General features: G+C 50.9%; 1 long non-coding RNA gene and 1 pseudogene across 2 annotated transcripts; both read left to right on the top strand.

Moving 5' to 3' along the window:
* LOC135305589 (zinc finger protein 850-like) overlaps positions 1-19,652 on the top strand; it is a 652,086-nt pseudogene that overhangs the window by 197,930 nt on the left and 434,504 nt on the right.
* On the top strand, positions 950-2,009 carry LOC135306107 (uncharacterized). 2 transcript variants are annotated; one of them, XR_010366960.1, is made up of 3 exons: positions 950-990; positions 1,124-1,282; positions 1,767-2,009. It is a non-coding gene; the product is annotated as an uncharacterized LOC135306107 (long non-coding RNA). The 2 variants fall into 2 exon arrangements; XR_010366959.1 differs by lacking the exon at positions 950-990 and having other exon boundaries at positions 1,008-1,282.

The following is a 19,652-nucleotide window of genomic DNA, read 5'->3' on the forward strand; positions in this document are numbered from 1 at the left end:
GACACTGGGCTAATCATACTGGGGACCGGTTTGTAATTCTTGTCTCTAGCAATTCCCACCAGTTTGCAAGCATTTTTCACTAAGGGGTAGATAAGATTTTACAGCACATCCATGAGCAAGTCTGAGCCTGAAGTCAATGCACAAGAAAATACTCCCAAATCTGCCACCCATGGGAAAAGGAAGCAGAAAAGCAGATGAAACAAGTGCCATTGCAGCTAAATTGCCTGTATTTATCCCATGGTCCAACCTTCCTGTACAAAAGCACCTCAATTCAAACACACAGCTTAAGATCAAGGAATAAAAGTGCTTTGAGAACATTTAAAGCCTGATTCCTATTACTTTCAAGGAGAGGTCAATGCTAAATTCCTTAAAAACACAAATGCAGGTCTATTTGGGACTGCATCCTTCAAAAGCACAAATGGAGGTTTAGAATTGCAGAACTTTTTCCATTGGAAAAGACCTTTAAGATCATAGAGTCCTTCCAATAATCTGAGACTGCTGACACTGCCAAGGCCACCCCTAAAGCCTATCCCAGGACGGGATGCTATTGGCATTCTTGGCCACCTGGGCACCCTGGCTCTCAGCCACTGCCAACCAGCACCCCCAGGTGCTCTTCTGCTGGGCGGCTTCCCAGCCACTCTGCCCCCAGCCTGTAGCCATCCATGGGGGCGCTGTGGCCCCAGTGGAGGACGGGCACTTCACCTTGTTGAACCTCACGCAAGTGGCCTCAGCCCATGATCCAGCCTGTCCAGATCCCTCTGGCAGATCAGCACTCCCACCCAGCTTGGCATCGTCTGTAAACTGCCTGAGGTGCCCTTGATCCTCTCTTTCCCATCGTTGGCAAAGATGAGAAACACAACTGGTCCCAGTGCTGAGCCCTGGGGAACACCACCTGTGACCAGGCACCAGCTGGATTTAATTCCATTGAATTCCACCCCTCCCTGGGCCTGGCCATCCTGACAGTTTGTACCCAGGGAAGAGTGCACTAAGGTCTTCAGTCTTTTCCTCATCGTTTGTTCTGTGTTTCCACCCACATCCAGGAAAAAACAGAGATTCTCCTTAGCCCTCCTTTTGTTGCTGATGGATTTACAGAAGCATTTTTATCCTCTTTGCAATTTTCTAGGAAGAAATTCTCTACAGTGAGGCTGTTGAGGCACTGGGAACAAGTTGCCCGGAGGAGCTGTGGATGCCTAAGGAAGGCTGTGCATCTTCCCCTGCTCTCTCCACTTCCCTTCTTAGTCATGACATGGGGGACCTGAAGCAACTCCAGACTGAGGACAAGGTGAGCATGGTTCAGCCTCACACAGAGGTGAGGGGGGAGCTGGGCCGCTCTCTGCTGGGAGGAAGGGTCTTGTGGCAGCCCAGCCAGGCTGTGCACATTGCCAGGGAACAGCTGTGCCCTGCATGTGGCCCTGCAATGAGCTGTGCTGCTGCCAGTGCCCCGTGCAGCTGGAGGGCTGCTCAGCTGTGGGGCAGGGAGAGGAGCAGGAGGGTGCATGTGCAGCTGAGCCATTGCTGGAGAGCACAGGGCTCTGGGCTCCCTGCTGTCCCAGGGCAGCCCAGAGGCCAGGCTGTTCCTGGGGTAGCTCTGTGGAAGTGGGGCAGGGTTTTTCCTATGGCCTACTCCAAGTGTCTGCCAGCAAGAGCATGTTTCCATGTGCAGCTATTTAGAAGTTTCCAGGAAGTCTGTCCCATGAAATATGGAGTTTCAGATGATTTTCTTTTGTATTGCTGGCTCTGTTACATTTTGTGTCTCCCGTTTGCAGATCTGACTGCCTACAGCCTTACCAAGCAGTTTTCTCTGGACACTTCCAATGTTCTCTTACCCACAAAGTCTTTGTCTCCCATCCAGAAGAGCTCTAATTCCTCCAAGCTCAGGAAGAAGCTGCTGCCTGACTGAAGAGTGTCACAAGAATAGGAATTATGTGTTCGGCTTCATAGTTAGAGATGGATTTATATTCTGATATTTAGATGTCATTTTGAATAAAGGTTTTGATTGTATCTTTCAATTTTGATGACATATTTTTATTTTATTTTGTTTTGATGATTAGGAAAAAAATATTAATTGAAATAAGCCAAAACGAGAATGTGAGACCAGGATCTGCTAGCCTAGAGATTATGGCAGTGCAGCTCACTTCATGTGCCAGTGTCTCACCACATCCTTTCCTCACTGGGCTGCTCCTCTTCCTCTTTTGCCATGTTTCCTTTCTGTCATTTGTGCTACTGTTTTTAGATTGCCATTACAATAGGGCTACATATTGACATGTTTGGGGGACAATGGAACAAAAAGATCCTGTATGGTCCAAAGTTTTCTACCTGGATGTGTTCTGTGCTCAACAAAAGCCTGAGCAAAGAAACCAAGAGAAGCGTGCCCAAATGCCAAAGCTTTGCTCCTTTGCAATCTCACACAGATCTGGCTCACAGGTGACTTCAGGCACAATTTCATAGGTAAGAAGAGGATGTGTATTTCACTGGGAAAAGATGCCCTGCTTTGGAAAAGTCATCTGTATGTAGATTTACCCAGGACAGCAGTCCAACAGTGTTTTTTGCAACTTGCTTGCCAAGGGATGAGTGGGCTGTGAGGCCAATAAAAAGTGACAAGGGTTCCTCAAATCTATTTCCACTCCAGCCTGGGTGCCATTCTGCCCAGGGCTATGGGATCATTTGTTCCCATGGACCAGTGCTTGCCAGGGTAATGAATTCCTGCATAGCTGGAATAAGCAATTCTAGATTCCACTCCAGCTCTTGGTGGGCTGCATGATCATTGACAATGCTGCCTTTCCAGAAACTATTCTACAGTTTCCTTTAATAGTCATTTGAAGATTTAAACTTCACATTTCAATTTGTTTTGCCTTAGGGAAAAATACTTCTGGGCCCAGTGCAAACTGTAACCTTTTGACAGCAAAGTCCTCATGGCTGCCAGCTTCTGATGTTCTAGAAGAAACTGCATGTGAATGTGTTAATTGAGTTTTCTGAAGGAAAACTTGGTCTGACTCTGTCACGTGGCTGCATGTGTTGGCATAGCTATGGGTCTAGTCCTGGCCTAGTAAAGCCCAGGCAGGGTGGCATGTTGCAGGGAAAACAAGTCCACGAGCTTATGGGGTTGCCATCACCAGCAGAGCCGATGTGTCCTTTGGGGATTTCTCTGGAGACAAAATTAGGGACCTGCTCCATGCCACAGTATTCTCTTAGATCGTTCTAAACTATCCTAAAAAAGACAGTGAAACTTCACATACCCTTGCACAGTCGCTGTTTGAATAGGGGCATTTTTGTCCCTCCTCAAAGGCATTGCTCTTGCACACCAGAAACATGAACATCCACCAACAGGAATGATGCATGGCCCTCCTGCTGCTGCTTCAGAGCTCTGGGAAGTGCAGACCTGGGTATTGCCAATGGGAACACTTAATTAGCATTTCATGCTCCTTCAAGATGCCCAGATCTCAGGGCTTTTAGTTTCAAAGCAGCCACTGTACTGGCTCTAAGGAAGAACAGTAAAGGGAAAGAGCGATTTCCAGCCTTGCAGGTGTGTGGGGAAAACCTGGAGTGTCTGCGTCAAAAGATGAATGGGAAGAGTGCAATTGCCAAAGCCAAAGCTTTGTTAGGATAGCAGGGTCAGTTCTTTACTGCCTGATTGCATGGAAATCATTTCAGAACCTCCTTTTTGTATCTCGTGCAGAAAAGGAGATCTTAATAATACCATGCTACTTAAAAACACATTGTGATGCAGATCTGCAGTGATTCACAATGAAGCAAACTGCCTGCTTTGTCACTGCCAGCCCTGGGGACCCTGCAAGAGACCGTAGGGTATGCCGTGCCTGTTTTATATCCAAGCAAAGCTTGAGTTTGCTTATTAGTGTGGAATAAATACAAGGGTAATAAAATGGACAATTAAACTGGTCATATTGGAGGATATGCTCATGCTTTCACACGTCAGTCCTGTACCTCATGCTCCCAAGGCTTGTTACTCATCATGAAATATTTCAATAAAAAACCACAGCTCCTGTGTTACATCTGAATAAAATTGGATCAGATCATCAAGAATTCTGGTGTCAAGAACAAGACAAAAGCCGTCTGACACTCACTTGCAGCTGTCCTGGATTTCTGCAGCCCTTTGTGAAACGCTGCTGTAGGCAGAGTGTTTGGAGTTGGTTTGGGCCTTTATGAGAGATCTGTGTAACAGCATGCTGGGCTCTCCTGGCAGAAAACTGTCCAAGGCCAGGGACATGGTGCCAGCAGGAGTGGAGCAGCCCCGCTCCCAGCCCGAGAGCGTGAGCTGTTGGGGCGCGTTGGTTTGCTCCCCGCACCCCCGAGTTTATACGTGGTCTAGCCCTGGGACACTCCTCCCTTTTCTCTGTTAATCACCCTGTCTGTCATCCCTCTCCCCTCCCTGTTTAGCAATGTATCCACCTGAACCCCTCCCTGGACCCCTATCCATAACTCGGAGGCCAAGTCCCATTTTCTAGAATCTTCCAGCCAGGCCATCGGGTGATTGGCTCAGGGGCCAGAGACACTCCCCATGTCCACCCCCATTGGTTAGTTTAGTTGTCAGTTTAAGGTTTGTCACACCCCCCTGAATCCCTGATTGGTTGTTGGTTACTCTTCAAAAAGCGCGGTCAGGCGCGGTTCTTGGTCTTTGGCTCGTGTCTTCCCTGGAATAAACCGGACTGTGACACAGCTGGAGTCCGTCTCGTTCCTTCCTGCGGATTGCAGTCTCTGTTCCTCACCTGGGAATCCTCGTCACTATAAGGCTGCGAAGCCTTAGGCACTCTCTCAACCTCGCGTGGGCATAGGAGTGCGCCCCAGTGCTGCCGGTGACGCTGGCCACAGCCAGCCGGGTTTTCCTTTGAGGCCAGCCGCCGCTGCAGTTTGGCGCCCAACGTGGGGCAGGCCGGGAACATCGCCGGAACCCACGGACGAGGTTTCCAGATCCTAGGACACGCTCTGCTGGATTTGGACTTATACCTCACTGGCCGTCAAGCTACCTCTGGGTGAGCAGACCCCGTTTTAGTGGGTGGCGCTCCCCGAGGATTGGGATCGGCAGCTCCTCGCACCCCAGGAGTCGGTCCCGCCGCAGGATCCACCCTCCTCGGACCCTTTCCCGGATTCGCCACCGAGTGTGAGTTCTCTTTCTCCCTCTTCTCGCCTTTCCTTCACCCCCGTCTTTTTAAATTTCTGTTGCTTTTCTGTTGACGGTTTCGTCCGTCCTCACCCGTTTCTACGGGCTCTCGTCAAATCCTGCAGGTCATTTTCACCAGCTGGCGGTGTCCAGCGACGGGGTTCGGTTGGTGGTCCTCTTTCTTTTCTCCTTTTTTCCTCCGAGGTTGGGCGGTTTGGGTTGTGGTTGTAACATCTTAAGATGGGTGCCAAGGTCTCCACAACCCAGAAGAGACTTGTTCTTAAAGTTCAAGGGATTCTTGTCGTTGGGGGGTTTGAAAATGTTAGTAAAAAGGAAATAAAAAATTTAGTTGCCTGGCTGCTCTCCCAGTTCCCTGCCACCACCCCCGAACAGATTGTTAATTATGTATTTTGGTCCCATGTTTGTTTAAAAGCGGAAAGTATGTGCCGTTCGGGGGATTCTAGAATGCTAAAGGTCACATTTTTGTGCTCTCAAATTCGGGACCTCTTGAGAGCTCAGAGGGAATTGGAACAGCAGCCAACCACAAGTTGTTCAGTCCCCAGTTCGTACGGTTCTCCTTACCCTACCCCTCATTCCTTACCCTCTACCCCTAAGTCCGGGATTCTGAAGAGGGCAGCCCACGACAGCACCGCGCAGGGTTCATGCCATCTCCCTGGCTCTCTTCAGAATGCCCAATCCCCCCGCCGGAGGAGTCCTGGCCAGACTCCTCGGGATTTATCCAACCCTGCTTTTTCCCCGGTTCGTGTTCTCCGCGGTTCAAAACGTTCGGTTCGGTTCTGTCCTCCCCCTTCTCCTTCACCCTCTGAGGATTCACTGGCGCAAAATGGCGCCGGTGAATCACAAAATGGCGGAGGCCGCATGGCCTTTCCCGCCAAAACCTCTTCTTCTTCCCACAATCCTTTTCTCTCTCCCCACAATCCCTTCAATCAATCTAACCCCTCTTCTTTTATGTCATCTCCTCCTCCTTCCGCTCCGCCCTCGTCTCCTCCCATTGCTCCTCCCTCTGCGACTCCTCCTCATTGACCAGCTCCTCCCAGGTACCACGCCTCCAAGGCGAGGACAATATCACCAGTCCCCGCCCTCGTCCTCGGCCCCTCCTCTTCCTCCCCAGTTTCCGGTTCCCACGGTACCCCTTCCGGTTCCCACGGTCCATCGAGTGCCGGGAGGGGGGCTGGGAGTCGGGACCCAGAGCCGCTGCCTACACTCTCTGCGGCCCCAGTTGTCTACCATCCGGGGGCGGAGGGGAGGACCCAGGCCCAGTGGACCCCTTTCCCAAACTCCACAATTAAAGAACTATGCAAGGCCCAAAAAGATTACACTCGAGACAGCGAATTTTTTCGGGGAATCTTAAAGGCCACGCTCACTGATGCTGTAGTTATCCCTGCCGATCTGCGGCGAATTTTCTCATGTCTTTTAAATCCCACTGAGTTTGTAGTTTGGGAATCCAAATGGAAGAGAGAAATTTCTAAATCTCTACCATCGTTGTGGGACAATCAAAGTACCGCCGTAGATTCGGAAGGGGGAATCTTAACAGCAGATCACCTCAGTGGAACGGGGGCTTGGGCCGACGGGAATTATCAGGCCTGGTACATCCCTTCGGAGGCATTGAAAGCTACCGCATTGGCGGCGCAGAAAGCGTTTTTTAGTTTAAGATCTCCTACTACTCCTTTAATACCTTATTCTAAAATCGTTCAATCAGATAATGAACCTTTTCTGTTGTTTGTTGAGCGTCTGCGCAAAGCAATTGACATGCAGGTCAGAGATGAGGCGACCCGGAATGGAATTCTAGCCAAGCTAGCGGCCGCGAATGCCAACTCCGCGTGTAAGGCCGCCATTCTCAGCCTTCCCCTCGAGCCGCCGCCAGAGCTTTCCCAGATGATTGAGGTATGCGAGAGGAAGGTGGCCGTTCTCCCGGAGGAGCTTAATCAGTGTTCCCGAGCGCCTGCACGTCGTATCGCCGCCGCTGAACCTGGGGAGGTTGAAGTCGCTGTTGCCCCTGTTCACCCTCGTACGCCGCGTCCCGTCCGCAGACCACCGCCCGGCACGGACGCGCCATGTCATCTGTGTCATCAACCTGGACATTGGATGCCTGATTGCCCTTTGAGGCGAGAGTTTATCAGCTTTAGGAATCATCAGAGGCCTCAAGGACCCAATCAGCAGCCAAAAAACTAACTTGTGAGCGCGCCTCCTCCCCGCGCCATGAAATAAATAGGGCAGGTGTTTCTCCATCGTGCAGGGGGGGAGGGAGAGAAGAAGCTTTTCACCAGGCTTCCCAGCAAAGCCTGCCTGTTTCGCAACACTCACTGGACTTGACACATAACGAATCAACTGATATGTCACCATTTTTAACACGCCCAGTCTTAACAACTTTCTCAAATTTCTCACCATACAGGCTGCAGTTGACGGACTCCCTTTACATCAAGGACACCGACTTTAGGGACGTCTCGGTCTGCCCGAACGTGCCAGGTACCTGGTGGCGGATCAAGAGTAAGTACGTTGTCGTCGGAGACACAAAACACACACCAGAGCACATCACAATCTTGCCTGGTCTTTTGTCATCTGATTTACATCAATTTTCCGTTGCACTCTACTGCACGCGCCCTCCCATCTTTCTGCCAAAAGGGCAGGTGATAGCACAAGCGATCCCTGTTCCTGAGTTAGACGTTTCTAATACCTCAGATACACTTCAGGACACTTTGACACCTGTTGTGGCCTGGTCCCAGGTTTTATCCAGGGACAAGCCGAGACTCACATATCACATGCAGAAAGAGGGAGATTTTACCACCTTGAATGGGCTTTTAGATACTGGGGCAGACGTGACGATCATTCCCGCAAAGGAATGGCCGTCACAGTGGGAATTGCAGGACGTGGCTGGAAGAATCCAGGGTGTTGGAGGGGTGCAATTGGCTAAGCAATCGAAGGACATTGTGCAAATTATGGGGCCCGACGGGCAATTGGCATCTATCCGTCCGTTCGTTTTAGACTATGCGGAACCCCTGTGGGGAAGAGACCTCCTTGCCCAGTGGGGAGCCACAATTGATCTCCCATCGGCTCCCCAGGTTTTTCGGGCAGCGGCCACTGAAGAGCGCCCTACTCAAAAGTTAAATTGGAAAACGGATGTTCCTGTTTGGGTAGAGCAGTGGCCGCTTTCCAACAAAAAATTGAAGGCGCTCCAGGAGCTCGTGGAGGAACAGCTGCAAAAGGGACACCTGGTTGAGACCACGTCACCATGGAACTCACCGGTGTTCGTCATTAAAAAACCTAATAAAGAGAAATGGCGGCTCCTCCATGACCTTCGACAAATTAATAATGTCATCGAGGATATGGGGTCTCTTCAACCAGGGATGCCGTCCCCTGCAATGCTCCCTCAAAATTACCATCTGGCCATTATTGACATCAAAGATTGCTTTTTTCAAATTCCCTTGCACCCGGACGATGCCCCACGTTTTGCCTTCTCGGTTCCCACCATAAACCGGGAAGCCCCAAGGAAGAGATACCACTGGCGAGTTCTCCCGCAAGGGATGAAGAATAGTCCTGTCATCTGCCAGTGGTACGTCTCTTCCTTGCTGTCCCCAGTACGTGCAGTGGCGACGGAGGCAATCATCCATCATTATATGGATGACATTTTAGTCTGTGCTCCGACCGAGGACGTGCTTACCCATGCGCTTGACCTGACAATCAATTCATTGGTTGCTGCAGGGTTCGAGCTGCAACAAGAAAAAATTCAACGGATGCCGCCCTGGAAGTACCTGGGCCTTGAAATTGGCAGACGCACGATTGTGCCCCAAAAAATCTCAATTCGGCCGCATATTCGGACTCTGTCTGATGTTCAGCAGCTGTGTGGAGCTTTGAATTGGGTGAGACCTTGGCTGGGCATCTCCACTGAAGACCTGGCCCCCCTTTTCAATTTATTGAAAGGGGGAGAGGAGTTAAGTTCTCCAAGGACCCTCACCCCAGAGGCACGAGCTGCATTGGAAAAAATTCAGACGTCCATTTCCGAGCGCCAGGCTCATCGTTACATCCCAGAATTACCATTTAAATTTATCGTGTTAGGAAAGTTGCCACATCTCCATGGGGTGATTTTCCAATGGGACAAATCATTCAGGAAGGACCAAGGACTTAAGGATCCCCTCTTAATCATAGAGTGGGTATTCCTTAGCCATCACCGGTCCAAAAGAATGACACGGCCACAAGAGCTGGTGGCAGAACTGATCCGCAAGGCTCGCCTTCGGATCAGGGAGCTGGCAGGTGTGGACTTCGAATGCATTCACATTCCCATTCAGTTAAGTTCAGGTCATCTGACGAAAGCAATGTTGGAACACCTGTTACAGGAAAATGAGTCACTGCAATTCGCACTAGATAGTTACTCCGGTCAAATTTCTATTCATCGTCCAGCACACAAAATTTTCAATTCGGAAGTTCAATTTCATCTTTCTCTAAAATCTGTTCAGAGCCGAACCCCTTTGAAGGCTTTGACCGTTTTCACTGACGCGTCTGGAGCATCCCACAAGTCAGTAATGACTTGGCGGGATCCTCGAACTCAGCGGTGGGAGGCTGATGTTAAAGAGGTCAAGGGATCACCTCAAATAGCTGAGTTGGACGCTGTCGTCCGAGCCTTCGAGAAGTTCTCTGAACCCTTTAATTTGGTTACTGATTCAGCGTATGTAGCCGGAGTGGTATCCCGTGCAGAAAATGCGGTCCTGCAGGAGGTTTCCAACAACACGCTATTCATCTTGCTCTCAAAGCTTATTAGATTAGTCTCCCACCGAGAGCAACCTTACTATGTGATGCATGTCAGGTCCCACACTGATCTGCCAGGGTTCATCATGGAGGGAAACAGGAGGGCCGATGCCCTTGCTGCTCCTGCCCAGGTGACCCCGCTCCCGGACGTGTTCCAGCAGGCTAAGATCAGCCACCAGTTGTTCTACCAAAATGCTCCTGGTCTTGTTCGTCAGTTTAAGATCACTCGAGAACAGGCCAAGGCAATCGTGGCCACATGTCCCCAGTGCCAAATGTACCAACTCCCATCCATCTCCGTAGGCACTAACCCCCGTGGATTGTACAGTTGCGAAATGTGGCAGATGGATGTAACCCATGTCACAGAGTTTGGACGGCTCTCATTCGTTCATGTTTCCGTTGATACCTTTTCCAATGCAGTTTCTGCCTCTGCCCACACAGGGGAGAAGGCCAATGATGTTAAGAAACACCTGCTATTGGCTTTCTCCGTACTGGGCATCCCAAAGTGTATAAAAACAGATAACGGCCCTGCGTATAAGTCCAGGGAGTTGCGAAGCTTCCTGCAGCAATGGGGAATTGAACACAAAACTGGCATCCCCTATTCCCCGACAGGCCAAGCCATGGTGGAAAGGACCCATCAGAGCCTGAAAAGGGTTTTGAGTCAACAACATTCGGCGATGAAGATGGATCCTCCACAGATCCGCCTTGCCAGGGCACTTTATACCATCAATTTTTTGAATTGCTCATTTAACAACTTAAATCCACCGATAGTAAGGCACTTTGGACAGAACGAGACGCTGCAACTGCGAGCCAGACCGCCTGTTATGGTGAGAGATCCTGAGACCTGGAAGACGGACGGCCCATTTGATTTAGTAACCTGGGGGAGGGGATACGCATGTGTCTCCACCCCTTCAGGCTTGAAATGGGTGCCATCCAAATGGGTCCGGCCATTTGTCCCCAAGAGGACTTCAGCGGTGAGTGTTGCACAACAGGTTGAGGAGGCATGCTGGCGGAGAAAACGGAAGCCTTTTGCTAATGATCTTGATCTTCTCCCAGAGCTAGACCTTCCCCTTTAATTATGTTTCTTAATCCTTTTATATGCTTTTATTGCAGAACTTATACCATGACCACCCGAGCAAAATCCATCCTGCCGCTCGTCACCATCGCGACCATTGTCGTCTTGTGTGCCGTGCTGCCGTCATCTCAACCATGGGTTGTTCCCCAACCCAAAAATAACGTCTGGAGAACCCTCGCCGACGCCCTCGGCCAAGACAGCATCTGCCTGACCACCGCAACAGCAGCAGACCCCTTGTCCACCTGCCTTGTGGGGATCCCAACTCCTCCAGATGAGTTACCTGATTCCCTACGTTCCTCTCTTGAGCCCTTTTACAATAATAAGATTAGTCGCCCTTCCAACCCTAACCCCAATGTAGCCTGGAGGAGGTTTGCCAATCGAATGAATAGAACGAAATCAGACCCCATCGGATTCAAATTACTCGGGTCCTCCCTTGCTCACTTTTGTTTTCAATTTCTCCCATTTTCAGACCGAGATGAATCAGTGATCACCCCAATTATATCTTCTAATTACACGTCTGGAAACTGGTGTTCCTCCCTTTCCCAAATTACTACCTCTATTACCTTCGATGGTAAACCGCGTTCTCTTCCTAATGGCTTCTTCCTAATTTGTGGGAACCGAGCATGGCAAGGCATCCCCTCTCGCCTTCTCGGAGGTCCATGTACTATCGGCCGGTTGACGCTGTTTACACCCAGCAAAAACCAAATTGTTAATTGGCGGGAAAAGCAAGTCGCACCCGATTCGGCCCGTACCAAAAGAGATCTGAAAAATTTAGATGATGCCTGTGACAGTGAAATTGTACATTGGTCGAAACTCGAAGAAGTTGCATGGATCACCTTTCTTCCTTGGGTGGCCGTTGCACAATCTCTAGGTGAATTGGCCCACCTAGAGTGCTGGGCAGCTAAACAGGCGAATTTAACATCAACCGCGCTCAGCGACCTTCTAGCAGACGAGGAGATAACAAGGCAGGCAACGTTACAAAACCGAGCGGCAATAGATTTCCTATTGCTGCTCCATGACCATCGTTGTGACGAGTTCGAAGGGCTCTGCTGCATGAACTTGTCATCAAAGGCCGAGGACGTCCGAATTTCTATTGATAAGATGAAGGAAATGATAAAGCAAATAAAAGAGGATTCTTCAGATTGGTTGGGGAACATGTTCGCAGGATGGGGGTTGTCGGGATGGGTCTCATCTGTCCTGAAAACCGTTGTCTTAATCCTGTTCGTTATATTGTTGGTTTTGATTACTGTGTCTATTATCTGGAAGATTTTGAAAAGACTTTTGTTAAAGTTAACATCCCCAGTAGAAGTCAACCGAGTGGCAGTGGAGGAAGAATGGATGCTTGGAGAAGAGGACTTTGAATCTGCACAGATGATGGACTACCCCGGTATGGACAGCCACTCGGAAGACAGTTTTTAGGTTATTATAGTTCTCTTCCTTGTTTTCTTTTAAAACAAAAAAGGGGGAGATGTTGGGGCGCGTTGGTTTGCTCCCCGCACCCCCGAGTTTATACGTGGTCTAGCCCTGGGACACTCCTCCCTTTTCTCTGTTAATCACCCTGTCTGTCATCCCTCTCCCCTCCCTGTTTAGCAATGTATCCACCTGAACCCCTCCCTGGACCCCTATCCATAACTCGGAGGCCAAGTCCCATTTTCTAGAATCTTCCAGCCAGGCCATCGGGTGATTGGCTCAGGGGCCAGAGACACTCCCCATGTCCACCCCCATTGGTTAGTTTAGTTGTCAGTTTAAGGTTTGTCACACCCCCCTGAATCCCTGATTGGTTGTTGGTTACTCTTCAAAAAGCGCGGTCAGGCGCGGTTCTTGGTCTTTGGCTCGTGTCTTCCCTGGAATAAACCGGACTGTGACACAGCTGGAGTCCGTCTCGTTCCTTCCTGCGGATTGCAGTCTCTGTTCCTCACCTGGGAATCCTCGTCACTATAAGGCTGCGAAGCCTTAGGCGCTCTCTCAACCTCGCGTGGGCATAGGAGTGCGCCCCAGTGCTGCCGGTGACGCTGGCCACAGCCAGCCGGGTTTTCCTTTGAGGCCAGCCGCCGCTGCAGTGAGCTGAGCCATGCCGGGGAGAAAAGACACCGAGGGGCTCCAGCCCAGCTGCTTCACCTGCCGTGACCGCTCCACAGAGCTCTGCCTCTGGGAGAAAGTCGACGCTGGACAAGCATGGGGCTTTCATCTGCTGCTGTAGCTGCTCCGTGACAGCTCCTGCTCTTCCTGAGGGAGAACCCAGCACCACCTTGTAACGCGTGTCCTGGGGGGATTTTCCTCCGCATTCTGGGTCTTTGTCCCAGCAGGGGGACGGTGAGGTCTGGCAGTTTGATATCTAGAAGTCACTGGCCTTTTTGCTTGCTTTTCAGGTATTCCGCTTGTTAATAAACTGTTGCAATTTTTTTCCACTTTCATCTATTAGTATTAATTTCCTGTTACTGGAAGGGATTGTTGGAACACTTTAGAGGAGACGACTCATTGCAGAGTGTCCTGTATTCTCCCAAACTGTGTGAGACACATGGCTTCACACAGGAGCAGCCCCAAGGCTGCTGAGGGGAAGGCACAGAGGAAGACAAACCCAGTATTTCTGAGGGGAATTCTTTGACACCAAACCAACCTGAGTTGTCCAACAGCTGACCTGACATTTTGAGACATGGGCCAAAGGGGAAAGCTTGCAGTGTGTTTGGTCCAGGCCGGGTCATGCTCAAGGCAAAGGTGTGTCAGTGCACTTGGCTCCTTCTCTCCTCATTGTGTCCAGCACACACAGGAGCCCAGAGCTCCTGCAGAAACCATCACAGCACTCAGTGGGAGCAACTTGTGTCCAGTGCTCACACAGAGCCGTGTCCAACACTGCACCTCATTGGAATGAGGAACTGTTCCAGCTCTTTTAGGAGCTAAGGAGGTTTGGCCTTCAGATCAGCTCCTTCCCAGCTCTTGATTTGATGCCCTGGCTGAGCTGCTGCTTGTGGCAGCACTTGTTGCACAGCTGACAGCCCTGCTCTGCTGGCCAGCAGCCACTGCAGGAGCTTGTGCTAGTGACATCGAACCTTTCAGATCTTCCTCAGGAAAGCTCCGGGCAGAACTTGTCAAAAGAGCATTGCCTGGGCCATGCCTTTGAAATTAAATCTCTCCTCTGTGCTTGGTGCCACACACAGTAAATATCTGAGGAAGCAAGTTTTCTGCTCCAGAAATTTCTTAAATCAATCAGTTAAACTGTAACAGAACACAATTTGGGATGTGTAATCTCACTTTAATTCATTGTGCAGAAAGCTTCAGAGAGCTGTGTGACCTAAATGACCTTGCCACCAAGAACTCAGAAAAATGGGAGAGATGGAATCAGTAGCACAAGGATCTGCATTGTGATTCTCCCACAGGCCTGAGGACACAGCCCACTTCCACTGGGCCATGCCTTTTTACCCTACATCAAAACCTCGTGCTTCAGATTGTGGTGGCGAATGGCCCCAGCCTTGTCCGGCCACACGGTGACCTGAGAAATGCTTGTCAGGCCTGGGCCTTGCTGAGCAGCCCCTGGGTCCAGCTCCTCTTGAGCTTCCCAGAGACACCAAGCGCTGCCAGGCACTTGTGCTGTCTGACGAGCTCCTGGGGTGTCCTGTGAACTGCCTTGGAAACCGCTTTTCGTGCCTCAATGGCATGACATCCTCCTTCTCCCACTCTCAGAGCCAGGCTGCTGACCCACGGTGCGGCCACGATGAAGCGTTGATGGCTGAGGCCCCTCGCCTGTGGCCCATGAACAGCGCTCCCAAAGGAGGCCCTTGGGGCTCTCCTGGAGCCCAGAGGTGCCAGCAGCAACCTCCCTCTGAGTGGGGCCTCGCAGAGCCAGTGCGCTCTCAAGCTTGCTGCACTGGCAGCATGACTGAGCAGCCATGGATCCTGGGCCAAGAGCCCCACTCCTGGAGGCTCCAGTTTAACCACTGCTCAGCTCCAGTGCTGTTAAGCTTTTAGGCCGTATTCCTTCTGATCCTTGTCCTTTCTGTCCCTTTCTCAAATGCACCTAAACACACACACACACACACACACACACACACACACACACACACACATTATTCTCAGAATGTTTCTCATTTGATTGACTGAATTTTGTTTCTTGCTTTTTTTCCCCATGTTGTTCCTTAACCAAGCAGTAAGTAATAATGTGAATGTTGCCAATTGTGAGAATCTGTCTGAAACTTCCCTCATTTTTTGCCTCTCGATCGTCATGAAAGCCAAGACCACTGGGGAAAGGAAAAGATCCTGTTCTGAAAATCCAGGTCTGTCTGGTCCATCAAGCCAGATTATTGCCTACGGGTGTGTTTGCTCAACTCATGGAACACTGCACCCGAGAAGGAGCAGTGTGCTCTCCTTCGCCTGCATCACCTAGCAACGCTAGTGCTGGAATTTCTCCACCCTTCTGACTTGGCTGGACTTTCTCTCTGGAATGACCTTCCCGGGGGTCACCACAAAAGGACCCTCCATTCACCGTACATCAACCACCGTGACAGATGGACTGAGATGGGAGAAGGTTTCTCCCTCAAGGACTGAGACATGCGACCCCTACATGGAAAAGCTCCCCTCTTCTTCCCAAAAGAACTAAGACTGAAATCCCCACCGTAGGGTGAGGGAAGGCGTACGTGGGGACCGGAGCAAGTTTTGCAAGCGACCACTGGACCGAGAAGACAATGGTTCCTGCCTACGACATCTGCTGCTAACGATGCCTGTTCCTGATGGACTACTGATGGACTCTTTGTACCCTTTATCAATAGACTATTTTGAAATGGGTCCCCTTCCCCCATTTCAAAAGGACTATAAAAAAGGTTAGACCTGACTGATACCTTTCGAGATCTCCCCTGACGTGAAGACGACAGGCCCTTTGTCAACCGGACTTCGAGGGACTTTGTCATCCGCACGTCTGGTAGCTATATACCTCCTTGCCCTCCCTCTCTTCTTTTTCTTTTCCTTATTCTTTCCCCTTTTCTTCATTCCCCTTCTCTCTAACGCATCTTTTCTATGGCTATTTAATAAAAGTACATGGATTTTGATTTTACTGCAAATCCCCTTGTCGTGTCAGTTTTTGCACCCTGAGATCAGTGAAAAAGAACATTCACGAATCACGTCCTTAGGACGGATCGTGTCAGTTTCCCACCAGCTCCAATCTCCTCCTGCATGAGCAGACTCACACCAAGGAGAAGCCATTTCGCTGCCCTGACTGCAGGAAGGGCTTCAAGCACAACTCGACCCTCATCACCCACCGGCGCATCCACACTGGGGAGAGGCCCTACAAGTGTCCCCAGTGTGGGAAGAGCTTCACCCAGAGCTCTCACTTGACCCAACACCAACGGAGGCACCAGTAAGGGAAGCTCTGCAAATGCCGTAGTTGCAGGAAGAGCTTCATGCCCAGTTGCAGTTTCATCCCCCACTGTAAGACCCACGTTGGGAAGAGCCCTGGTGATCAATGGTCCCTGTGATACATGCTGGGAAGACACCTGTACCTTTTCCTACCCTTGCCAACGACATGATGTGGGCCTGACATGACGGTCAGGCCATGGCCCTGTCATTACATTCACTCCCATCTCTAGTCAGTGCTAGGAGCACGAAAGAGACTCCCTGTCTCCCTGAAGAGAAGGGTATCCTTCCCGGGAGCGAGGATAAACATGGTTGGGTAGAGGCAGTCAGTGGTAATGTAGCTTTTCCTGCAAATCCTTTCTCTTATTCCTTGCTGTTATCGATATTGTTTCTGTTGCTGTTTGTTCTTTGTCTTGTTGCTATTCCCGATAAATTGTTCTTATCCCAGCCCAGGATCTTTGCCTTTTGTTCTTTCCATGGGAGGCAGGAGGGCAGTGAGGGCAGCGCAGTTTTAGCAGGAGCAGGACATTGGGGACCCGAAGTCCTAAACCTCAGCCGGTGGAAACCAAGCCCTGGTGGCCATGCCAGCAGCCTTGGGAGCAGGTCCCTGGCTGGGGCTGTGGGAACCTCTTCCCTCTGGTGCCCAGGGACAGGACTGGAGGGAACGGCTGCAGCTGAGTCCCGGCAGGCTGAGGTTGGATCTCAGGAAAAGGTTTTTGCCCAGAGGCTGCTGGGGCACTGCCCAGGCTCCCCAGGGAAGGCTCCCAGCTCCAGGGCTCTCTGAGCTCCAGCAGCATTTGGACAGCACTGCCAGGCCCAGGCTGGCATTGTTGGGGTGTCCTGTGCAGGGCCAGCAGTTGGACTCCAGGATCCTGATGGGTCCCTCCCAGCTCAGCCAATTCTGTGGATCTGGGGGAACAGGGGCCTGGTGATGGATGCCATGGAAACTGACCATAGCAACAGGGGCCTGGTGGTGGTTGCCCACTAAGGATCAGATTTGTCACAGGCTCTCAGAGGGGTTCCATGGGGACTTTCCAAGAGTCTCCAGGCTGTTCAAGAGCTGGAATGTCACAGGCAGAGACAGGGGCTCCATGGACACCTCCCAGGGGTTTCTGGGGATGGTAAAGAGCCCTGTGCTCAGAGGCAGTCACAGCCATTCCATGGTGACATCCCAGGGCACCTTGGGCTGCAAAGGCACCGATCTGTCACAGGCACTCACGGGGGCTCCACGGTGACATCCCAGGAGTCCCCAGGCTGCCAAAGAGCCGGGATGTCCCAGACACTCACAGGGGCTCCAGTCATGGGCACAGTGGGAGCTTCAGGCAAAAGCTTTATTTCTTTTTTGGAGAAACTCCTGATGAGTCATGAGATGGAGAAATGACACCAAACAGACACCATGGATCCTCAAACCCCTGCAGGACCCCTAGACTTCCAAAATTTATTTTATTAGAGGAGAGTGGGAGTGGCTGGATCCAATCCCAGCCCCAGACTTTGTCAAAGCTGTAAAATATTAGACAGGTAAAATTGAACCTTAATGCAACTTGTCCCACAGGATTATCAATGGAATACTAGATAAATTGATATAAATACAGCTCTGATTGATTCTGATCATGATTAGACAGAATGGTTGGTTTACACCACAGATTAAATTTTAAAAAAGAGTTATTTACTCCACAGTATAGGAGCTATAACAATTATTAGCATATAGTGATCTAGGAAGCAATTTTGATGTCAACAGGGCCTTGCTGGAGTTGTTGGAGCCCATTGCAGGCAGAGCCTCCTGCTCCAGCAGGAACTGCCTTTCCTGTGCCAGGAGCAGGGCAGGTCCCGCTGCAGGAAAAGCCCCAGGCCAGCCCCAGCACAGGGAAGGGCTCGGGCACAAGGGCAGAGTGCCGTGCTGGGAGCTGTGCCAGGCAGAGCCTGAGGCACCAAAGGCACCTTGGCAGCAGCAGCTGCTTGCAGGCCATGGCCAGAAGCCTCCCTTGGCAGCCCGGCCTGGTGGCCAGCACTGCAGAGCTGCTGCCTCAGGGCTCATTTCTGCCTGGGCTCTGAAAAGCCACTTCTGCTCCAGGAGCCTGCCTGGGAAGCCATTGGCCCCAGCACCCTGGGGACAAGATATGAATGACAAAACTCTTCATGCCAGCAGAGACAAGGCAGGGGCAGAGGAAAGGGGAGAGCCAGGCCCAGGGCACAGGGCTGCCATGGTGATGGCTGTGAGGTCACTGCCCCTGCAGCAGCCTGGCTGCCCTCAGCAGACATTCTGGCCACAAGCGTTGTGAGGGCACCCAGCACAGCAGAGAACCCCCATGACAGCAATTCTGTCCTTGGGGATGAGAGGGTTTCACTGGATCAGGTTGCACAAAGCTCCTGCTCTTGGACAATTCCTGGGATGGGGAATGAAGTTCTCTGGAAAAACAGTTGCAGTTTTGTGCCACTCTCATCATTGTAAAATATTTCCTCGTTTTAACAAATGTAAATCCACCCTCATTCAGTTGAGTGATATTGACTCCTGTTCTGTTACTGCAAGATGTGGGACAAAATAATGTTGACCACTATTTTTCCATTTTCACAGACCTTGAAAAGTAACCAAACATCTCCCAAGATGGGGTTTGGATGCCTCATCACATAACCAGCAGGTAGAATGTGGTGGCTCTGGGCTCAGTGGTGTGGAGACTGAGGACAGAACAGGAGCAGCCTGAGAGGGATTAAAGGGTGGTTTCAGAGAGGCTGGAGTTTTTCTTCATTGTATAAAACACCCAGAGAAAGAAATAATGGCACCAAGGGTGTGGAGTTCCCCTGCCCCAGGAAGTAGGGATTCTAGCCAGACAGACAGCATCAAGTGAGGAGTGTGATTTAAAGAGGATTCCGCCCCTCCACCCTGTCGGGCATGCCCCTGCAAGCCCAGGAAAAGACACTCCACCCCATCTGGTCAAAAAAGGAGTGGCCACAGAACATTTTTCCTTTTCTGTAACCTCATTGGTCCAAATTCTACTGCAAAGTCCCCGCCATCGATTTTTCCATTGGTTGTCCTCCTCCATCCACTCCTTTGCAGTGCCCTGCTCCTTCTGCTATTGGACCCCGACCCTAAACTCCACCCCTACCCTGTCATATAAAACCCATGACAAGCCACCACCCCCTCTCCCCCTTAATTTCTTGCCTTGGTCCCTGGCACAATAAAGGATCCTGTGCTTTTCTAAACCAGTACCCATCCTGTTGCCTTCCTTTCCCTGTTGGTCATCGATGCCTGCCTGAGGTCTGAGACTCTGGGGCCTGGGGGAGTTGTTTTGCTGCTTACTGCAGTGGAACACAACACAAGGGCATCTGGGGAGGCCCAGACTGGACAGCGGGAGAAAGGAATTTCCT

This window comes from Passer domesticus, chromosome 8 (assembly GCF_036417665.1).
Source record: "Passer domesticus isolate bPasDom1 chromosome 8, bPasDom1.hap1, whole genome shotgun sequence".
Taxonomy (NCBI): Eukaryota; Metazoa; Chordata; class Aves; order Passeriformes; family Passeridae; genus Passer; species Passer domesticus.